This window comes from Anomalospiza imberbis, unplaced genomic scaffold, assembly GCF_031753505.1.
Source record: "Anomalospiza imberbis isolate Cuckoo-Finch-1a 21T00152 unplaced genomic scaffold, ASM3175350v1 scaffold_90, whole genome shotgun sequence".
In the NCBI taxonomy this organism is placed as follows: Eukaryota; Metazoa; Chordata; class Aves; order Passeriformes; family Viduidae; genus Anomalospiza; species Anomalospiza imberbis.
The window spans coordinates 276,363-297,430 of NW_027100521.1; the positions used below are offsets into that span (position 1 = coordinate 276,363).

General features: G+C 53.4%; 1 protein-coding gene and 1 pseudogene across 1 annotated transcript in view; one reads left to right on the forward strand and one right to left on the reverse strand.

The window, feature by feature from the left end:
* The window catches only part of LOC137467950 (zinc finger protein 271-like), a 130,242-nt gene that overhangs the window by 35,109 nt on the left and 74,065 nt on the right, over positions 1-21,068 (forward strand). The window lies entirely within an intron of this gene.
* Positions 20,069-20,969, reverse strand: LOC137467955 (olfactory receptor 14J1-like; annotated as a pseudogene).

Consider the following 21,068-nt stretch of genomic DNA (forward strand, 5'->3'; position numbering starts at 1 on the left):
GCACAGCGCCCTGGGCTGCAGGACCCTGCTCTGCAGGACAGCCCTGGGCACCCCTGGCTGCTCTGCACAAGAGATGATCAGAGAATGTACTCACAGGGTCTGTGGGCATTGGGATGTTCCAGCTGTAGGAGATCACTCCAGGAGCTGCAGCTGCATTGTCCTGCAGCCAGAGGTTCCTGTGCCAAGGGCTGCCAGTGATTCTGCCCCAGGCACTTCTCAGCACCTTCCCAGCCCTGACTGATGGAAGCTCTCTGTGCCTCTGTGCTGTGCCCGGGCTGGCTGCAGGCAGTGCCCCAGCCCTGCTGGGCTGGGAGAAGAGCTGCTCATCCAGAGAAATGTGCTTTTGAAGCTCTCCTTGGTTACCAGGATCACCCTCTGTGCCAGGAGCCCCTCCCAGCTCAGCAGCACAGACACAGCACAAGGACTTTAATGACCCTCTGGGGCTTTGTGCTCAGGCCCTGAACATCAGGCCCTGAGAGGGAGCTGCAGAAACCTCTCCAGAACTCCAAGTCAGAATCCAACTCCAAAGTTTCTTTGACTTTTAATGGGTCCCACTGAGGGACACGACTGAGAAAGTGTCCCCAGGCCCCAGGCAGAGCAGAGAACTGGAGGCACTGATGACAGGTGGGGACAAAGAGAAGCCAAGTCTTGGTGCCCTGGGGCACAGCAGGCTCTGTGCCACCAAGGGCTGTCAGGAGACACCTTGTCCTGAGGCACTGGTGCCTCCTGGCACAGCCCCAGCCAGGCTGGGCACTGTCAGCCCCTTGTCCTGCCCTCAGCATCCCCCCCTAGCCCACATCCCAGTGGCCTCAGGGATCTGCTGGAAGGAGTCCCTGGGGAGCCTTGCTCAGGAATGGCCCTGGGGGCTCCTTCCTGCTCCCAGGGACTGCAGGTTTTTCAAAGCACTTTGGCTTTGGCTTTTGCCTTGGAGTCTCTGAGAGCTTTGTGCAATCATGGCCCCAATTATCTGCTTTTAAGAAGTCCCTTGAGAGCTTTGTGCTGAGGCTCAGTGGGGCTCATTAATGCTTTGAGATACTCAAGGAGTTTAAGGTACTTTGGATTTTCCTTTCCACACTGAGAGGTTTTTGTGCTATTTTGAGTCTCCAAGAGGTTTTTGTGCAATCCTGGCCTCCAGTTCTCTCCTCCAAGGAGTCCATGAGGAGCCTGTGTTGGGGATGGACCTCAGTGGGACCCATTTATGCTTTGAGACACTTTGGGGTTTTCTTCTGACTTTGACTCCTGGAAAGGTTTGTGCAATCTCCTCTCAGGCCCTGAGGTTCCAGGGCTCAGCTCCAAATGCACCACGGGGCTCATGAGGATCAAGCAAGTCCTAACAAACTATGGCTCTGCCTTGATTTCCCTCTTGTCTGGGGCAGTTCAGCAGGAAGTTTCTGTAGTGGTTTTGGTTCACCAATTTTAGTTTTCTCAGCTAATGCATCAATTAGTGTGGTGGGTTCAGTGTTGGCTAATTACCAGAGCACTCACTAGAATACACTTACTCATTTCCTGCTCTGAGATAGGATTAGGAGAAAGGCAAAGTGGGCTCAAAACTTTAAAAGGTATAAAGAAAAGTTTATTAATAGTCACTAAAATAAAGACTAATAAGAATCAGAGGAAAACTTTCAGAACACTTCCTCTCTCCATAGAACCTGACAATGAAGAGAGAAAAAACATAAAATTTCAGTCAGTTTTCCACCTCTAGAATAGTCTTTCTTCACTTAGGGAGAGAAGTTCCTCTTGTTAATGTTATGGAGACTTCTCCACAAGAAAACAGTTGTCTCATGGCTTTTCAGTTCCACGAATAGAAGCTTCCTGGAAAAATCTGGAAACATGAAGTCCCTCCCATTTTTCACAGCCTTTCCCACAGCTGTGTTTATGGGCATTGTCAACTTATGAGGTATTAGTTTAGAGATGAGCTGTTTAAGAGCAAAGGTTCTCTTCATCTATTTCTGAAATCTTCTTCATCTCTGGGAACAGAGGTCTTCTTCTTCTCTCCCTGGGGGCATAGGTTCTCATCACTCTGCTGTCTTTCATTGTTCAAACTTCTCATGGGATCACAGCTACTGCAACATTTCCTTACATTAGCATGGAGGCCTTTGCTGAACAAGTCATTTCCCAGTTATTTTCAAAGAGTTATAGGGAAAAAGAGAGTCTGATGTATCAATTACATCCTTCTCCATTGCTTTACCAGAGGATTTCAGCCCCAAGATCAAGGCATCTCCTCATCCCTCCCACCTGGGCCTCAACTTCCTCTTCACTGACCTCGGTGTCTTCATGTTGCTCCTCTGTGTGCCTGCACTTTGTCCTTTTCTCTCACTCGAGGGAGGATGGAAGCACTGGAAGAGTCAATATCTCAGCCGGGGCCTGCAGATGGTTCCGTGACCCCGGCCGGGCTCGGTACTTGCGGCCGGAGCTGTTTTACCATGGAGGTTTCTGCAGCGGCTGCGCTGGGGCTGTGTCAGGCTGGGCCGCGCTGGGGCAGGGCCAGGATCTCAGCAGCCAGGCCAGAGCACAGCAGCAGCACGGCCGGGGCCCATGGCTTCTCCTCCCCCTGCCCGCTGGTTGCGGGTGAACCCCAAGGGCGGCAGAACCTTGGCCGAGCCGGCCCGGCCCGGGGCTGCTCCTGGGGCCCGGCGGATCCTGGCTGGGCCCGGGCTGGCGGCGGGGCAGGGCTCGGTAGCGGCCAGATGTCAGCAACCGCAGCCACGGCCCGGCCCGGCCTCGGCCCCGCGGCCTCCCCTGCCCTGCCCGGCAGCCGATGGGGCCTGGCGGCTCCCTGGGAAGGGGCCCGGCCCCACGGCAGGAGCCGCCCGGCCTGGCCTGGCTGAGACGGGGCTGGGCCGGCCTGGTCACCTCTTTGCTGGCCAGAAGGGAAACAGACCCAGCCAGGCTTCTCCATCTTTAACTTGTGTCTTCACAGAGGCGTGTGCAGTTTCCTTAGTGGTTTAACAGATTGTCAGCTCTCAAAGCTAATTACTGATTGGTTTTTTGTCAGACACCGAGGAAACTGCTAGCAGCTTCTCTCAGGACATCACTTCCTTGATGCAAAACCACCCCAACAGCACAGAGCACAGAGCTCCTTTGTCCATATGTAGTGGTCATGTGCCCAAGGCCTCAAAATCCCAACTTGGGAGATCTCTGGGCCCTCTCCAGGGGGTATTCAAGTGAAAACATTCAGCTTATAGTCTAAGAAAATAACCAGAGCATAGAGCCAGCCTGACCTGTCTGTCCTGGCCAATTTGTCTGGGAGCAATCCTTGAATATATACAATTTGGGAGGCCAAATTCTAAATTTTGCCATGGTCTTTGGCAAGAAGGCTGTTTTTTATCCATAGGAAGGAAGGAACAGAGCCCCTCTGTTTCAGGGGCAGATGAGAGGTGACCACTGGAGGCCAAGGCCAGCCAGAGTTTGCAGGTTTTTTTCTGAGAGATACCTTTGCATAGAGGAATTTTTTTAAGGAGCTTACCAATTTTAGCAATGGGCAACTGAAAAGAGGGACAGTTCTTTTCCTTAGCAAGGAAAGCATGGAGCCCCAGTGCTCCAGGAGCTAATGAGAGGCAGCCCTTGGAATTCCAACATCAGCCGGACCTGTCAGGTGGCCCCTGGGAGGCCACGCCAGCCAGACCTGTTCCATGTTCCCTTGGTTCCATGGGGCCCCACAGTGTCCCAATGGTCCCTTGCTTCCATGAGGCCCTGAGGTGTCACAATGCCCCCCTTGGTGACACGAGGTCCTGAAGGGTCAGAATGGCCTCCATGGTTCCATCAGGCCCCACATGGTTCTTTTCCATAGGAAGGAAAGCACAGAGCCCAAGTGTTTCAAAGGCAGAAGAGGAGAGAGGTGGCTCCTGGGAGGCCAAGCCAGCCAGACCTGTTTGTCCTGGCATCTTTTGTCACGAAGGGATCCTTGGATATATGGAATTTGGAGGAGGAATCTCAATTTCGACCATGGACACCTTGAGAAGAAGGACGGCTCTTTTCCATAGGAAGGAAAGCATCGAGCCCCAGTGTTTTGAGGCAGGTGAGAGGCAGTTCCCAAGAGGCCAAGGGCAGCCAAACCTTTAAGTCCTGGCTGCTTTCACTGGGGAGCAATCCTTGGATGTACAGAGTTTTGGAGGTGGAATCCCAGTTTTGGCCATGGGCGCCTGGTCAGGATGGATGTTTTTTTCCTATAGGAAAGAAAAGCACAAAATCCAAGTGTTCTGGAAGAAGATGAAAGGTGGCCACCCTTAGGCCAAGCCAGCCAGACTTGTCTGTCCTGGCACCTTTCCTCTAGGGGCTGTCCTTGGACACAGGGCATTTTGGAAGTGGAATCTCAATTTTGGCCGTGGCGCCTGGACAGGAAGGTGAGTTCTTTTCATTAGGAAGGAAAGCACAGAGCCCCAGTGTTTCAGAGGCAGATGAGTGCCAGCCCTCAGGAAGCCAAGGCCAGCCAGACTTGTCCCCCCTGGCAGCTTTTTTCTGGGAGCTATCCTTGGATATAGGGAATTCTGGAGGCAGATCCCCAATTTTGGCCATGGGTGCCTGGTTGAGAGGGATGTTTTTTTCCCATAAGAAAGAAAAGCACATGGTCCCCGTGTTTCAAAGGCAGATGAGAGGTGGCCCCTGGGTGGCCAGACCTGTTTCTCCTGGCAGATTTCATCTGAAAACAATCCTTGCATATAAGGAAATTTGGAGGAGGAATCCCAGTTTTGGCCCTGGGTCCCTGGAGGAGAAGGACAGTTCTCTCCCATAGGAAGGAAAGCACAGGGCCCCAGTGCTTCAGGGCAGGTGAGAAGCAGCCATTGACATGCCAAGGTCAGCTGGACCTGTCAGGTGGTCCCCAGGAGGCCCAGCCAGCCACACCTGTTCCATGTTCCCTTGGTTTCGTGTGACCCCACAGTGTCACAATGGTCCCCTTGGTTCCATGAGGCCCTGGAGTGTCACAATGTTCCCCTTGCTTCTGCAGTGTCACAATGGCCCTGTGCTTCCATGGGGCCTTGCAATGTCACAGTGGCTTCATGGTTCCACAAAGCCCTGATGTGTCACAATGGCTCCTCAGCTCCGTGTGCCCTCGCAGTGTCACAACGGCTCCTCTGTGACACTGCAGGCTCCACAAGGTCACCATGGACCCTTGGTTCCTTGGGGCCCCCGTGTTCACAATGGTCTCCTTGATTCCATGGGGCAGCACAGTGTCACAACTGACCCATGGCTCCATAAGGTTCTGTAGTGTCACCGTGGTCACTGTCAGAGGCTGGATGAGATCGATGTCCCCAGACACGTTGGGATGCTCGGAATGCCCGTGTGGGGCCAGGAGCGGGTCAGGCCTTGGTTTGTGGTGGGACAGAGCCCCGCCCCCAGCCCTGGCCTGGCACAGCTGTCAATCACATGGAAGGGGCGGTGTTAACCCAGCTCTGATTGGCCCAGCTGTCAGTCAATCACACACCAGCAGCTGCGCCTAACCTGACTCTGATTGGGCAAGCAACTGGCAGTCCCACCCCAGGGGCGGGCCCATGAAGGCCCAGGGGTTTAAAAGCCGGAGCACGAGGCCAGCCCATGGTCTGGATCCTGCCTTCTCCTGGGGTTCCTCTGTTAGTGACACCACTGGAACCCGAGCAGTTGGTGTCTATGTGTGTGTCTTTCTACAGATCTTCTGTCTTTCTGTTGTTCTCTATTTCTTCTTCTAATCCTGCTTACCTGGAATATTTTTGGGTAACTTAGCATCTTAAGGGTTAAAGGATTTTAGGTAAAGTGGGCTAAGTTAACAAAGTAATGCTATGGTAAGAGTTTTATGCTGAAGTGGATGTTGTATGAAACCGTTTGCTCAATTTCCTTGATTGTCTATATTTTGTCAGTAAAATTTTGTGTTATTTTGATCTCTTAGCTCCATTGGTTAGAGCATGGTGCTGGTATCACCGAGGTTGTGGGTTCAATCCCTGTGTGGGCCATTCACTAAAGAGCTGGGTCCCTTCCTACCAAGAATATTCCTTGCATCTGGCCATGGTGAGAATATCTGGTTGGTGTTTCTCCTGTACAACAAACTCGAATGAAGGAACCTTTGGTGACCCCCAGCATTTCAGTGTTCTGGGGTGTTACAGCCCTGCAGGCTCACAATGGCCTCTTGTTTCCATGAGGCCCCACAGTGTCACACCGGCCCCTTGGCTCCATGAGGATCTGGAGTGTCACACAGGTTTGTGACATTTGTCCTTGCTGCCCCTCACATCCCCCTGCCCCACAAACAGCCCCGAGCCAGCCGTGAGGCACAGGCCCTGCTGTGCCAGGCTGGGCTCAGGGCTTGGCCTTTCTGCTTCCTGCAGCCAAGCCAGGCCTTGCTCAGCATCGCAGTTCCCTGCTCAGAGCCTTGGGCTCCCTGCAATCCTGGCCTCAAGGATCTGCTCTCTGCACTCCCTGGGGAGCCTCTGGCACTCCCTGCCCTCGCTGGGGCCCAGGGATGCTCCCAGGGACTTGGAGTTTTGCTTCTGCCTCCTTGAGCAGCTTCTTCATCCTTCTCCCAGTGCCTGAGGGTCCTGGACCCAGCCCCAAATCCACCGTGGGCTGATGAAAATACAGAAAGCCCTCAGGAGCTCTTTGTCTTCCTTCCATGGTCTTCAAGGCTCCAGGGCTTGTGCAGTGACTGGAGTCGGTTTGGAGTTCTGTGCAGGAGTGTGAAATACAAAGTTGTGTTTTGTGTCAGGTAAATAAAGGCAGCCTGTGCAGTTGTGGTTATGAAATGTATGGAACACGGCCATGGGACAGTTATAAAGATGAGTTCTAATACACAACCCAGGAAAGCATGGAAGAAGGCTTTTGAACCAATCTTTTATCTGCAAATAACAATTACAAGTCTTAAACTGTTTTGTAATAAGAGTATTTGAATTCTAACTTAGAATGCTGCTTTTGAGAAGAACTTTTTACTTGTAATTAAGTCTTAAGCTGTTTTGCAATAAGAACCTTTGAATTACAACTTTGGAATGTTGCTTAGTATTAAGGATTTTAAACTGTAGCTTTGGAATATATAAAGGATTTAAACAGAAAGGGAAGTGACCCTATCCCAAGCTCCTGGAAAAGGAAGATGGACATCAAGGTTGCTGATTAATGATTTCAAAAGGGGAAGCTGGACATCACTACCATAGATTAATGATCCTAGAAAATAGAAGCTGGACCCCACCTCAGGAAGATGGACCCCACCACGTGGGACACACATCCTGGGATATTGAAACCTGGAATAGATCACAACAGAGTACAGAAATTGGAAAGGAACCAGACATCACCATCACAGATTTACGATCCTAAAGTATAGAATTGTGACATCAAAAGGTAGAAATAGAAACTGCTGAAAGCTCACGTCAAAATGGGAAATAGAAGCTGCTGGGGAAAGCTGATGAATATGCATGAATATGATCAATAAACACCAGCAAGCCCAACAACCGGTGTGCAGTTGGAGGGGAAAACCCCCACCACTGCACCCAGCGCTGTCTCTGCTCATGCGTTACCATATTAATTAATAAATTTAATTGCTGCTTGATGTATTGGCTGAGTCAAGCTTCTCATTTCTAACAGAATGGAGAAGAATGAGCCCCTTTTGGGCTGACCCTGTTTGGACAACCTGCTCCTCACCTCCAGCGTCACCATGTCTGACACCGCCCACCTGGGACTGACACGCCAAAATACCCAAAAATGCTCACGTGATTTATTCTCTTATTTCTATTCTGTAACACATTATTTTATGTTAACAAATGTGAAAAACACCAATCACTTGGTTTTTAAAATTTAAAAAGTTTAATAATAATGAAATGGTTATAAAAATAGTAATACAATTAGAGCAATAAAAATTTAGAGTTAGGACAATTACAAGGCAATAAAAAGCAAAGACTTACGGACGTCCAGATGCTCTTGGGCACTTAAGCCCGATAAGAATTTTTGTGAACAAAGGAATAACCTTAAAAACCATACACTGTTGCATATTCATACATACTTCATGGTTATGCATCCATTCTATTTAAAACAAGCAACTCTGGTATTTTTCAACTGCTTCCTTTAATCCCCACGGCATCTTTGAGTCTGAGCAAAGCCTGAAGAAATCAGCTTCTTCTGATGAGAAAACCATAAATTCCTCTTCTCTGGCAGATTTAGGTGTTCTGTGACTGTTAGCTCGAAGCCAGTGTCTCATTCCTTTAAAAAACCCCCACATACAGAGTTTCTGTTTTAACTACTAAAGCTTCATTTTAACTACAAAACTACATTTACTGTACTATTAAAATGTTAATACAGCACAACTAATCAATGTAACATAATACATATAGTAACGATCTGCATAGAGCCATATAATATCCATTTTTAACATATTTAATTATTTCTATATATATAAAATTTATTTATAATAATAGTATTGGTTTTTCTTACCTAATTTTAATATTAACATTAAAAATCTATACATTTTTAGTAGCCAGAAAAACGAATGTTCTTTGTATCTCTGTAACACAATTCCCTTCATTAATGAATTAAGATGTATTGGCTATTTATTTCTTCCTGTTTATGGTAATTAGCAATATTTCCAGTCATTTTGTCGTCTTTTTTATCATCTTTTTCTCACACAGGGTTAAGGAGGGGCCACTTTGGGATCCTTGGAGACATTTCTGGGGCACATTTGGGGCAGTTCTGTGCCTGGGGAGGGAATTCAGAGAGAACTTGAGGGTCTGGAGGACACTTGGGGGAGCCGGGTGGGCACTTGGAGGGGCACTTAGGGGTTCTGAGGGACAGCTCGGGGTCCGGGGGAGCACTTGGGGGTCCAGGGGGGCCCTTGGAGGTCAGGGAGGGGAATTTGGGGCCCCGCGGGGCCCGGGCGGGCACTTGGGGGGCTCCAGCGGGGCTCTCCGGGGCGCGGGGGGTGATGGGAGTTGTAGGCGCGGGTAGAATACGGTTGAACGGGGCCGCGGAGCATCACGGGAGTTCTAGGCGCAGCTGCGATGGGGCGCGGGGCATGACGGGAGATGAAGTCACGGCTGCAGTAGTGCGGGACGTGCGCCGCGGAGCATGATGGGAGCTGTAGTCCCGGCAGTGGCTGGGACGCGGCGTTTGGGGCCCCGGGAAGGCCCTTGGGGGACACTTTTGCGTCCGAGCCGCGACTTGAGGCCCTCGGGGCGAACGTAAACGGTTCGGGAGAACTTGGGGGGAGCTCGGGGAGCTCTACCCGGGCTCCTTAGGGCGCGGGGTACGGCAGGCGGTTTAGGGACGTGACTGTGTTCTGAGGGGCTCTGGGGCCGCGGGGGATGAGAGGAGATGAATTCCCAGCAGTGGCTGTGCCGGGCATCCGTGGGGTCGGGAGCACTCCGGGGATCCGGGGGCGCCTTTGGGGGGTCCCGAATGGGCGCTGAGGGGCACTTGGGATCCTGGAGGGTCTGGGGGACACTTACGGGACAGATGGGGGCGGGTACCGAGGGGGTTCTGTGGAGCGCGGGGCATGACGGGCGTTGTAGTCCCGGCTCCAATGGGGCTGAATCGGGCCGCGGCGCATGATGGGAGTTGTAGGCAATAGCGGAAGTATGGCGCCGACGCCAGGCACCGCCCTAAGGCCACAATCCTTGTCGCTGATTGGCTGAGGGCGGTGATGGGCGGGAGCCCCGGCAAATGGGAGGCGGGAACAGCCCATCCAACCCCTCCAGTCCAGCCCAGTGCATCCCCAGTACAGCCCAGTACAACCCCAGTGCTCCTCCAGTCCCTCCCAGTACAGCCCAGTCCAACCCCAGTGCTCCTCCAGTCCCTCCCAGTACACCCCAGTCCCTCCCAGTACACCTGAGTTCATTCCCAGTCCCTCCCAGTTTCCCCCAGTGCCGTCCATAGTCAGCTCCAGTGTCCCCCAGTCTTCCCCAGAGGGTTCCCAGTGTCCCCTGTTTGTCCCAGTATCCCCCAGTATCACTCCCAGTATGTCCCAGCATGTTTCAGTGTGTACCCCCACAGTCCATCCCAGTCCACCCAGATTCCCCTCAGCATTCCTCGTGTTCCCAGGCTGTCCCAGTCCTTCCCAGGGTCACTCCCAGTATGTCCCAGTGCCTCTCACAGCGTTCCCAGTGTCCCCCAGTATGTCCCAGTCCTCCCCAGTGTTTCCAAGGACAGTTTAATGTCTCAGGGTTGCCGTGGCAGCCAAACCCAGCAGTGGGGTCAGTGCAGTGTCCATGGCCACGGCCCCTTGCAGTGGCCCAGTGCAGCTTGGGCTGATGATCCACCCTCACAGCTGGCCCAGGGCAGGTCTGCAGTGGTTTTGGTGGCACCTTGGGCTGGCACACAGCTGAGGAGTGTGTCTGTTTTCCTGGGGAAACTCGGGAGTTTTAGATTGCTTCAAAAATAGACAAAGGGAAAGCCCCTCTTAGGCTGGGTGCAGCCAGCTCTGCAAGCACAGCAGGTCCCAGGTGAGCGAGGACAGACAGGATGGGCTTGGGCAATGTGGAGCAAGGCTGTCCACACTGGGCCAGAGCTCAAGGCACAGCTGCTCTGAGCAGGCCAGAGCTCCTGAGGGGAGAGCCTGGGTCAGTATCAATCACAGAATGCTGCAATTGCCTCTGCTCTAAAGAGAAATGTAATAAAATACACCCTTTGAAAGAGGACAGTGTATTTCTTACAAGCTCTTTGAAATCTTTCTCCATAACTGCACTAGGAAAACTTTAATGGCCCTCTCAGGGCTTTGGTGTTGTTTACATCAGACTCAGTCCCTGAGAGTGTCTTCAAAAAACTTCTCAAGAACTCAAATTTAAAGTCCAAAGTTTCTTGAAGTTTTAATGGGTCCCACTGAGGGACACGACTGAGAAAGTGTCCCCAGGCCCCAGGCAGAGCAGAGAACTGGAGGCACTGATGACAGGTGGGGACAAACAAGGCAAAGGTGTCTCTGGCGCTGAGCAAACCTGGATGTGTTTCAGGAATGCAAAGGGCCAAGGCTGAGCCCCAGCCCCTGGCAAGGCAGATCCTGTCCCTCCCTCCTTGCTCAGGGCTCTTCCCGGGATGGGCACTGCCATGTGGGGATGTGCCATGCCAAGGGCAGGACCATGGGGCGGCCCCTGCCAGGCTGCTGAGCAGGGACAAGGAGGCCATGAGGCCCCAGGGCTGCAAGGGTCACTTGTCCCCTCGTGGCCTCAGGCCCAGGGCCAGCAGCCATGGCCAAAGGGCTGCACAGGTTGGCTCTGTCAGGGCCTTGCAGCTGCTGCACATCCCTGTGCCCTCTGCAGCCCAGGCTGTCCTGCGGTGTCCCTGCCCTGGCCTCTGTCCCTGCAGGCTGTCGTCATCCCCCGGCTGCCCCACCTCGCTGGCCCCTTCCTTTGCTGACAGCTCTGCCTCCTGCCTGCCCCTGCCTGGCCACACAAAGCCTTGGCCTTGAGACCCAAAGGGTTCATTCCATTTTTACCGTGCCTGTGAACTTCCAGCACAGGAACAAGGCATGCAGGGGCTGCTTTCCCAGCAAGGATGGCTGGAAGACAAGAAGAAGACATCTGGCTCAAGGGTGCAGTGACAGAGAAAACAAGGACTGAATCTGGGAACTTGGGGTGGGATTTATGGAAATGGGTAAATTGTAATTGGCATTTAGCGACCGTATATGAGCAACACACTGGTAGAATTACATTTCCACGTCAGGTTAGGAGCTATCCCATGTTAGACCTCAGGCCTGAATAAACGATACCCTCTGAAATAGCAAATGAGTGTTAAGGAGCCTCATTCTGATATTTCAGAGATTTGGTGGCAGCGGGGCCTCACAGAACCAAGGAGTCAGCTGTGACACTGAGCAAAATCATGGAACAAAGGGTCCATGGTGACACAGCAGAACCCCATGGAACCAAAATCCATTTTGGCACACTGGGGCCACACTGAACCAATGGTCCATTGTGATACTGGGGATCCGAGGAGACCATTGTGACACTGAGAAACCTCTTGGAACCAAGGGGCCATTCTGACACAGCAAGGCCTCGTGGAGCCATGGGTCCATGGTGACACTGTGAATCCAAGGAGACCATTGTGACTGAGGAACCTCATGGAACCAAGAGTCCATTGTTCCACTGTGGATCCTGTGGAACCAAGGGGAGCACAGTGACATTGCGGGGCCTCATGGAACAATGGAGACTCTTCTGACACTTTGGACCCACTGGAACCAAGGGACCATTAGAGCATGGCAGGGCCTCGTGGAATCAAGGGCACTACAGTGAACACTGTGGGTGTCCATGGGATGAAGGAGCCATTCTGACACCGTGAAACCAAGGATGCCATTGTGACACTATGGGGCATCATGGAACCACAGGTCCACTGTGACACAGCAGGGCCTCATGGAACCTTGGAGGCCATTTTGACACTTTGAGACCTTGTGACACCAAGGAGGCATTGTGGCACTCCAGAGCCCTGTGCAGCCAAGGGGACCATAGTGACTCTGTGGGGCTCAGTGAAACCAATGGTCTGTTGTGACACTGCAAGGCCTTATGGCATCATGGAGACCATTGTGACACTACAGGCCCCATGGATCCAAGGAGCCATTGTGACATTACAGGCCCCATGGATCCAAGGAGCCATTGTGACACCACAGGCCCCATGGATCCAAGGGCCCATTGTGACACTACAGGCCCCATGGATCCAAGGAGCCATTGTGACACTACAGGCCCCATGGATCCAAGGAGCCATTGTGACACTACAGGCCCCATGGATCCAAGGGGCCATTGTGACACTACAGGCCCCATGGATCCAAGGGGCCATTGTGACACTACAGGCCCCATGGATCCAAGGGGCCATTGTGACACTACAGGCCCCATGGATCCAAGGAGCCATTGTGACACTATGGGCCCCATGGATCCAAGGAGCCATTGTGACACTATGGAGTCTTGGCAGGCCAAGGGGCACTTGTCACACTGTGTGGCACCATGGAACCAAGGAGTCCATTGTGACACTTCAGGGCCCCATGGAACTAAGGATCCATGGAACAGCGCAGGACTCCATGGAACCAAAGGTCCACTGTGACATTGCGGGGCCTCATGGAACCCTGGAGGCCATGGTGACACTTTGAGGCCTCGTTGAATCAAGGGGCTCTGCAGGGCCTCGTGGAACCAAGGAGACCCTTCTGACACTGGGAGTCCCCATGGAACCAAACGTCCATTGTGATACCGCGGCACCAAGGAGACCCCTGTGACACTGCAAGGCCTCATGAAAGCAAGGGCTTGGCCTCCCAGGGGCTACCTGACAGGTCCAGCTGATCTTGGAATGTTGAGGGCTGCCTCTCATCAGTCCCTGGAGAACTGGAGCTCTGTGCTTTCCTTCCTATGGAAAAGAACCATCCGTCTTTCCAGGTGCACACAGCCAAAACTGATACTCCTCCTGAAAAATTCCCTATATGCAAGGGTTCTCCCAGATGAAAGCTGGCAGGACAGACACCTCTGGTTGGCCTGGTCCTCGGGTGGTCACCTCTCATCTCAAGGAAGTTCTGAGGAAAGTATTTGAGCAGGTTTGACTGCTGGAACATCAATGAGTCTCTCATCCTCTAAAAAACACAGATGCTCTTCTGATCACATGTGTCTTTTCTTTCTCATTGTGTCTTATGCATGAAATACTATTTTCAGCTAAGAAATATTGTTCTTCTTACTCTACCAGTGTTTGCTGACACAAAACAGCTCGTCTACATTTGGATCCAAGTCACGTGTATAAGCAAACACAATAAAGAATCCAGCAGGAATGATTTGTCTCTGCTCCCATCTGTCACATCTCCTCTGGAGCTGGAGGTGCAGTCCCAGCACTCGGGAGGGCTCAGGGGCTCACAAGCTCAGCTCCCACACAGAGAACTTGCAGACCCTGGGCTGCTCTCCTTGGCCCCTGCACGCTCAGCCAGGCTGGGATGGACACTGATGGTTTCTGTGCCAGGCTCTCTGAGCCCAGCCCAGCTCCCTGCAAGCTCTGCCAGCTGCCCTGAGCTCTGTGCAGCACCAAGGGCCTCTCCCCAGCGCAGCCCAGCCGGCTCTGGCCCCACAGCTCTGCTCAGCCCAGGCTGCTCTGGCCACTGGCCCCACGGCCTCAGCCCCTGGCCAGGGCACAGCAGCAGCTGCAGCTCAGCCAGGACTCAGCCCCAGCCATGGGGGAAGGGGCTTGGCCAAGGCCAAAGGAGGCTCCCTGGGTGCCCTGCTCCCCTCGGGCTGAGGTGCTGAGAGCTCTGCAGCCCCTGCTGCCATCCCATCTGCCCAGGCCAGCACAAGAGCCCGGCCTTGGGGCCCTCCAGAGCTGCTCCTGCTCCAGGCCCAGGGCCCATCCCAGAGCTGGGGCAGCCACAAAGCTGTGCCCATTTCGGGTCATTGCTGCTCTGATGGGGATGGAGCCTCAGCACCTTGGAGATTGGTGATGAATTTTACTTCTCCAGAGGCCTCTTCTTTCTTGAGCTCTTCAGTTCAGGAATTCAGTGATCTGTTTAAAACTCCCAAACAAAAAATGCCGCTGGGAATTATGGAAGCTTTCAATTGTTCTGTGGCTAATTATACTGATTTCAGAAGTGTATTCAAAGTGAATAGACTATATTGAAATAGTTTGCCCTGATTTCTTTTCCTGTTTATAGATTGATATCAGCAATATCCAACTGATATTGACCCCCAGCACCTCCTAATGCAGTCTGAATAGATGTGAAAATCAAGACCCTTCATGGCTGACAATCAATAACACTTTGTCCCCAACCCCTCCCCACCATTCCCCTCATCCAACCCCTGGCACTCAGAGCAGCTGAGGAATGGAGTCACACCCAGGGGTGTCCCCAGGGCTCAGGACTGGGGCCAGGTCAGTGAAATCTCTTTATTGCTGATCTGGACGAGGCCATCGAGGGCACCCTCAGTCAGTTCCCAGGTGAGCCCAAGCTGGGTGGGAGTGTGGCTGTGCTGGAGGGCAGAAGCTCTGCAGAGGGATCTGGGCAGGCTGGAGCCATGGGCCCAGGACAATTGGATGAGGTTCACCAAGGCCAAGGGCCGGGTCCTGCCCTGGGCTCACAACCACCCCAAATCCCTGGCCGTGCCCTGCCCCTGATCCCCACAGCCTGTCCTGTTTCCTTCATCCCTGCATTGCCAGGGACTTTCTGGGACAAGGGAGCTCTGCTCTGGGGATGGAGGGAGGTCCAAGTGCCACCACTGGAGTGGGAACCAAAACTCATCAGGTTTGTGTCATTTGGGGATCAGGACCTGGTGAGAGTCAGAGGCACAGAAAGTTTCTCTTCATGGCCAACAGACCATGGTTGAACAGGACACAATTTAATAACAATCACACTCTTCCCTGAGCAATGTGCAACGTCCCAGCAGTGTCTGATGAGTCCACCATCCACAAGTAATTTCCATACTAGAATTGATTGTAGACAGCCGTGGTTCTGTGGTAGAAATAAACACAATTAAGATCTTGTATCAGGATGTTCATCCTGGAGTGAGGGCAAAACAGCTCAAACAATTCCTGATTTGCAAAGCTGTCAGTGGTGGATGGAGAAGGGAGGTCAGGCTGCATTTGCTGATGGGGAAAAGCTGAAACCAGCCTGACTCATTTCATCTCCTCCTGACCTGGCTGATCTCCCCTCTTTCCCCTTCTACCCATTGGCTTCTGTCTCCCACCAGGCCCCCGGTGAAGAGCCTGGCTCTGTGTTCTCCATCCCCTCCTCGCTGCACTGCCAGGCTGGGATGAAGAGCCCCTCAGCCTTCCCTGCTCGGGGCTGCACAAGCCCAGCTCCCTCAGCCTCTGCTCACAGCCCAAGGGCTCCAGCCCCACCTTGGAGGCCCTTCCCTAACCCTGCTCCAGCTGCCAGACATCTTTCCTGCCCTAGGGAACCCAACCCAGGCCACAGGGACCTGGATAATCCACGTCCTTGATGTCCTGGTCACACAGCCCTGGCCCCTTTTCCCCATGTCAGGCTCAGGGGGGGATCCTGTGGAACATCCTTTGGTGGGGGCTGTGGCTCCAGGTGGACCGGGGGGATACCAGGGGACAGGGACCCCGCTGGGCATGAACAGCATTGGACTTGTGTGGAGAAACTGTGAGGGGGAGCTGGGGCAGAGTGACCAACCCAGTGACCTCACACAGCCCTCCTGGGATGTCACACAGCCCCTCTGTGATGCCACAGACTGCTCTGAGATGTCACAGCCCATTCTCTGATGTCACACAGCGGGTCTCTGATGTCACATCCAACTCAGTGATGTCATAGTCTGTTCTGTGATTTCAGACCTCTGCCCTGTGATGTCACAGCCATCTCTGAGAGGTCACAGAGGCAGTTTATGTCATAGCTGCTCGATGACCTCACAAAAACCACTCTGTGATGTCATGGACCATTCTGTCATAGATCACTCATGTGATGTCATAGCCCACTCTGTGACCTCATGTTACCAGATGATAAATTGTCTCCACCAGGTGAGCTGACACCTGGAGCTTGTTCTCCAAAACCCCAGGCCTATGGAAACCACACAATGCCCATTGTGTCAGAAGGGGAACTGGAAGTTCACCAGCCTCAGTGTCCTGCCAGCTCAGCCAGGCCCACTGGAACATTGGGGTCCACGACCACCAGGGACCACCAGAGAGACCCCCAGGACAGAAGAGAGCATGGGAAAAGGGGAGGGGAAATATGTTAATGATTCTGGGGAAATGATTATCAGATGTGTTTTTAGTCCAGGACAATCAATGAATATGTGTGCAAAATACAGAATATGAACAGAAACTTTCCTGCACTCAGCATGCTCGGCTTTGGGAGGAGCTATCCCCCGTGCACCCGGCTGAATAAAGAATGCTGCTTCTTAATGCTGCATTGGTGTGAAGGAGTTTTCTGTTTTACCGAATTGTTGGTAACACTCCACTGCCAAGGAAAGCTCTGTCCCCTGCTGCTCACAAACAGAGAAGGGCTGGTGGCAGATGTGGGGGTTGGAGGCTGCCTGGGGCACAGTGACCATGAAATAATCAAGTTTTCAATGTTCTGTGAAAGAAGGACGGGCAGCAACAAAACTTCCACACTGGAATTAGGAAGGGCAGACTTTGGCCTATTTAGGATGCTGATTTGGGCAGTACTGAATCAGGCACTGATTTTTTAATGGGAAACAGCCCTTAAAACCAAAGGGGTCGAGGAAGGATGGACACATTTCAAGAAAGTAATCCTAAGGGGGAAGGAGCAGCCTGTGCCACTGTGGCCAAAGATGCGCTGGTGAGGAAAATGACTGCCCTGACTGCCCTTGGAGCTTTTGTGGGAACTTAAGGGAAAAAAGAGGGTGTATTAACTTTGGACAGAAGGTCAGGCAACTTAGCAAGTGTTTAAGGATGTTGTTATGTCATGCAGAAAAAAAAGCTGAGAGGTGAAATCTGAACTAAAGCTTAACCTGGCCACTTCTGTGAAAAATAATATAAAATGTTTCTTTAAAAAATTAATAGTAAAAGGTGGGATAAGGAGAACTCCTTTCTAGGATGCAGTGGAGAATGCAGTAACTAAAGATAAGGAAAAGTCTAAGCTTCTTAACACCGTGTCTCAATTTTTAATATATGGACAGGTTGTCCTCAGGACAAGGCCTCTCCTGAGCTGGTAGATGGGCACAGGGATCCATTCTAGGGGGATGAGGGAGCTGATGGATGAGCTCCCCAAGCTGCTCTCCATCATTTACCATCAGTCCTGGCTCCCCAGGGAGGTCCCAGAGCACTGGAGGTGCCAGTGTGAGCCCATTCCCTAGAAGGGCTGGAAGGAGGATCTGGGGAACTCCAGGCCTGTCAGCCTGACCTAGGTGCCCAGAAATGATCTGGAACAGATCACCCTGAGTGCCATCACAGGGCACCCACAGGATGGCCGAGGGGTCAGAGCCAGCCAGCGTGGATTTCAATGTCTGCATGGATGATCTGGATGAGGGGATTGAGTCCAGCATCAGGAAATTTGCAGATGAAACCAAGCTGGGTGTGAGTCTGGATCTGCTGGAAAGCAGGAGGGCTCTGCAGAGGGATCTGGACAGGCTGGATCCAGGGCCCAAATCCAACAAGGTGAGGTTTAACAAGTCCAAGTGCCAGGTCCTGCACTTTGGCCACAACAACCCCTGCAGCACTACAGGCTGGGGACAGAGTGGCTGGACAGCAGCCAGGCAGAAAGGGACCTGCAGGGACTGATGGACAGCAGGCTGGACATGAGCCAGCAGTGTGCCCAGGTGGCCAAGAAAGCCAATGGCTCCTGGCCTGGATCAGGAATGGTGTGGCCAGCAGGAGCAGGGCGGTGATTTATCCCTTGTGCTGGGCACTGGTTGGGCAGCACCTCGAGTGCCGTGTCCAGTTCTGGGACCCCCAATTTAGGAAGGACATGGAGGGGCTGGAGCGTGTCCATAGAAGGGCAACAAGGCTGGTGAGCGGTCTGGAGCACATGTCCTGTGAGGAGCGGCTGAGGGAGCTGGGGTTGTTTATCCTGGAGAAGAGGAGGCTCACGGGACACAAGGCAGTGTCAGGGCACAGGTTGGACTTGATGATCTCCAAGGTCTTTTCCAGCCTTGCTGATTCTGTGATTCTCTGAAACCACCCTTGGAGCAGTTGCAGGAGGAGCCCTGGGCCTCCTCTTCAGAAGCTCCAGCAGCCCAGGTCCCTCAGCTTCTCCTCACAGCCCCAAAACCCATCCTGTCAGTCCTGCAGAGCCTCTGCAGCCCCTCCTCACTGCCCAGAACAGGCAGCCCCACAGCCAGACACAGCAGCCCAGATGTGCCCCCCTGGCCTGGGCTGCCTCTGGCAAGGGAGCAGCACCAGGCACTGCAGGAGCCTGCAGACAATTCCTGCAGCACTTGTGGGATGATCCTGCTCCCCAAGGGCTGTTCCCATGGTGCCAAGTCAGGAACTGGAATGGGGAGTGGGGCCAGAGAGGAAAGGGCAAACAGGGATGGGCTGTTTGCAGGGGAGGGAATGGGGATGGGCAATAGGAAGAAATAGTAGCAAGAAGATTAAAAAGAACAAAGGTGAAGCCAAGGAAATGCTCAGGGCAGTTTGGGGGTGGCTGCCAGGCAGCCCTGGCTCTGAGCAGCAGCATCTGCAGTGGGACAGGAAACTCCCAGCTGATGGGAACAAACTTTCTGGCTGACTGCAGAGGCCAGGACAAAGCTGAGTGGTTTCCCTGGCGTCCCCCAGCCCTTCCTGGCCCCAGGGGCTGATGGCATTTGTGCTTGCTCAGGTTCATGTCCCCACAGCAGCAGCATGGGGGTGCTCCCGCCTGCTGTGTGCAATGCAAACAGGGGCTCCTGAGCCAGCGCTGCCGTGGCTGTGCCTGCAAGGATGCGGCACCTGTGTGAGCTGGGGGAGAGGTCAGGGCTGCAGAGGGGGGATGTTGTTGGCAGCTCCATCAGGACGCTCTGGGACGCTGCCCTGGGCTGTCCAGCGCACTGGGGATGGATCAGCCCCTGCTCTGCTGCTCCTTCCCGTCTCCCCCAGGGCCCTTGCAGAGCACCAGCCATGCTGTTTGCCCCCAGCCTGCCCACGGCCAGCCTGGGGCTGCTCACGGGGGTTTTCTGTGCTGAGCATTGGCCTGGCCGTGTTCTTGAGAGAGCCTGGGCAAGGAGCCTGGAGCCCCCAGGCCCTGGCCTGAGGTGTCAGCGCTGCCCCAGCAGTGCCCATGGGCTGTCCCTGCTGCAGCCCCGGCACTGCCACCCCCAGGACTGTGCCCGGCCCCGAGAGCACTCAGGCCCTGCAGCAACACCAGGGCCACCAGGGCAGCGGGGCAGGGCCACGGGAGCAGCAATGGCAACACCAAGTGCTGCTGCTGCTGGGCACAGCTGCTGTGCCAGCACTGATCTGCCCCAGCTCTGCACACAGACATTGCTGCTGCAGCTCCAGAGAAGGCAACAAAAGGGCATCTCTGCAGAAAACTTTGCTGGGACATCCTTGAGTTCCTTTAAAGCCACTGAGAGCGCAGCCCCTCATTGACACAGTCTGTGGCAAGAGGGAATATGGAGAGAAACAAAACGAGGTATGGCACAAACGATGGCATTTCTTTGTGGATAATATTGAAAAAGTAAAAGAAATCCCATAACCAAACCAACAAGAAGTATCAAAGATGACTTTTATTACAAGTGATTTGCAGAAATTGGCCAGCAGTTTAATGTTTCCGAAACCATCCAGTCATCAGTGTCTACACTTCAGCCTTGAGCTCCTGGTTCCTCAGGCTGTAGATGAGGGGGTTCAGGGCTGGAGGCACCACCGAGTACAGAACTGACAGGGCCAGATCCAGGGATGGGGACGAGATGAAGGGCGGCTTCAGGTAGGCAAACAAAGCAGTGCTGATAAACAGAGAGACCACGGCCAGGTGAGGGAGGCAGGTGGAAAAGGCTTTGTGCCGTCCCTGCTCAGAGGGGATCCTCAGCACGGCCCTGAAGATCTGCACATAGGAGAAAACAATGAACACAAAACAACCAAATGCCAAACACACACTAACAGCAAGAAGTCCAAGTTCCCTGAGGTGAGATTTGGAGCAGGAGAGCTTGAGGATCTGGGGCACCTCACAGAAGAACTGGCCCAGGGCATTGCCATGGCACAGGGGCAGGGAAAATGTATTGGCTGTGTGCAGCAGAGCATTGAGAAAGGCACTGGCCCAGGCAGCTGCTGCCATGTGGGCACAAGCTCTGCTGCCCAGGAGGGTCCCGTAGTGCAGGGGTTTGCAGATGGACACGTAGCGGTCGTAGCACATGATGGTCAGGAGGGAAAGCTCTGCTGAGATGAAAAAGACAAAAAAAAAAGACCTGAGCAGCACATCCTGTGTAGGAGATGGTGCTGGTGTCCCAGAGGGAATTGTGCATGGCTTTGGGGACAGTGGTGCAGATGGAGCCCAGGTCGCTGAGGGCCAGGTTGAGCAGGAAGAAGAACATGGGCGTGTGCAGGTGGTGGCCGCAGGCTACGGCGCTGATGATGAGGCCGTTGCCCAGGAGGGCAGCCTGGGAGATGCCCAGGAAGAGGCAGAAGTGCAGGAGCTGCAGCTGCCGCGTGTCTGCCAGTGCCAGCAGGAGGAAGTGGCTGATGGAGCTGCTGTTGGACATTGACTGTGGCTGCACATGGGGACCTGTTCAGGCAGAAAGGACAGTGACGAGTCAGGAGAGGCTGCTTGGAGCCAAACCTGGGCCATTCCCTGCAGACTA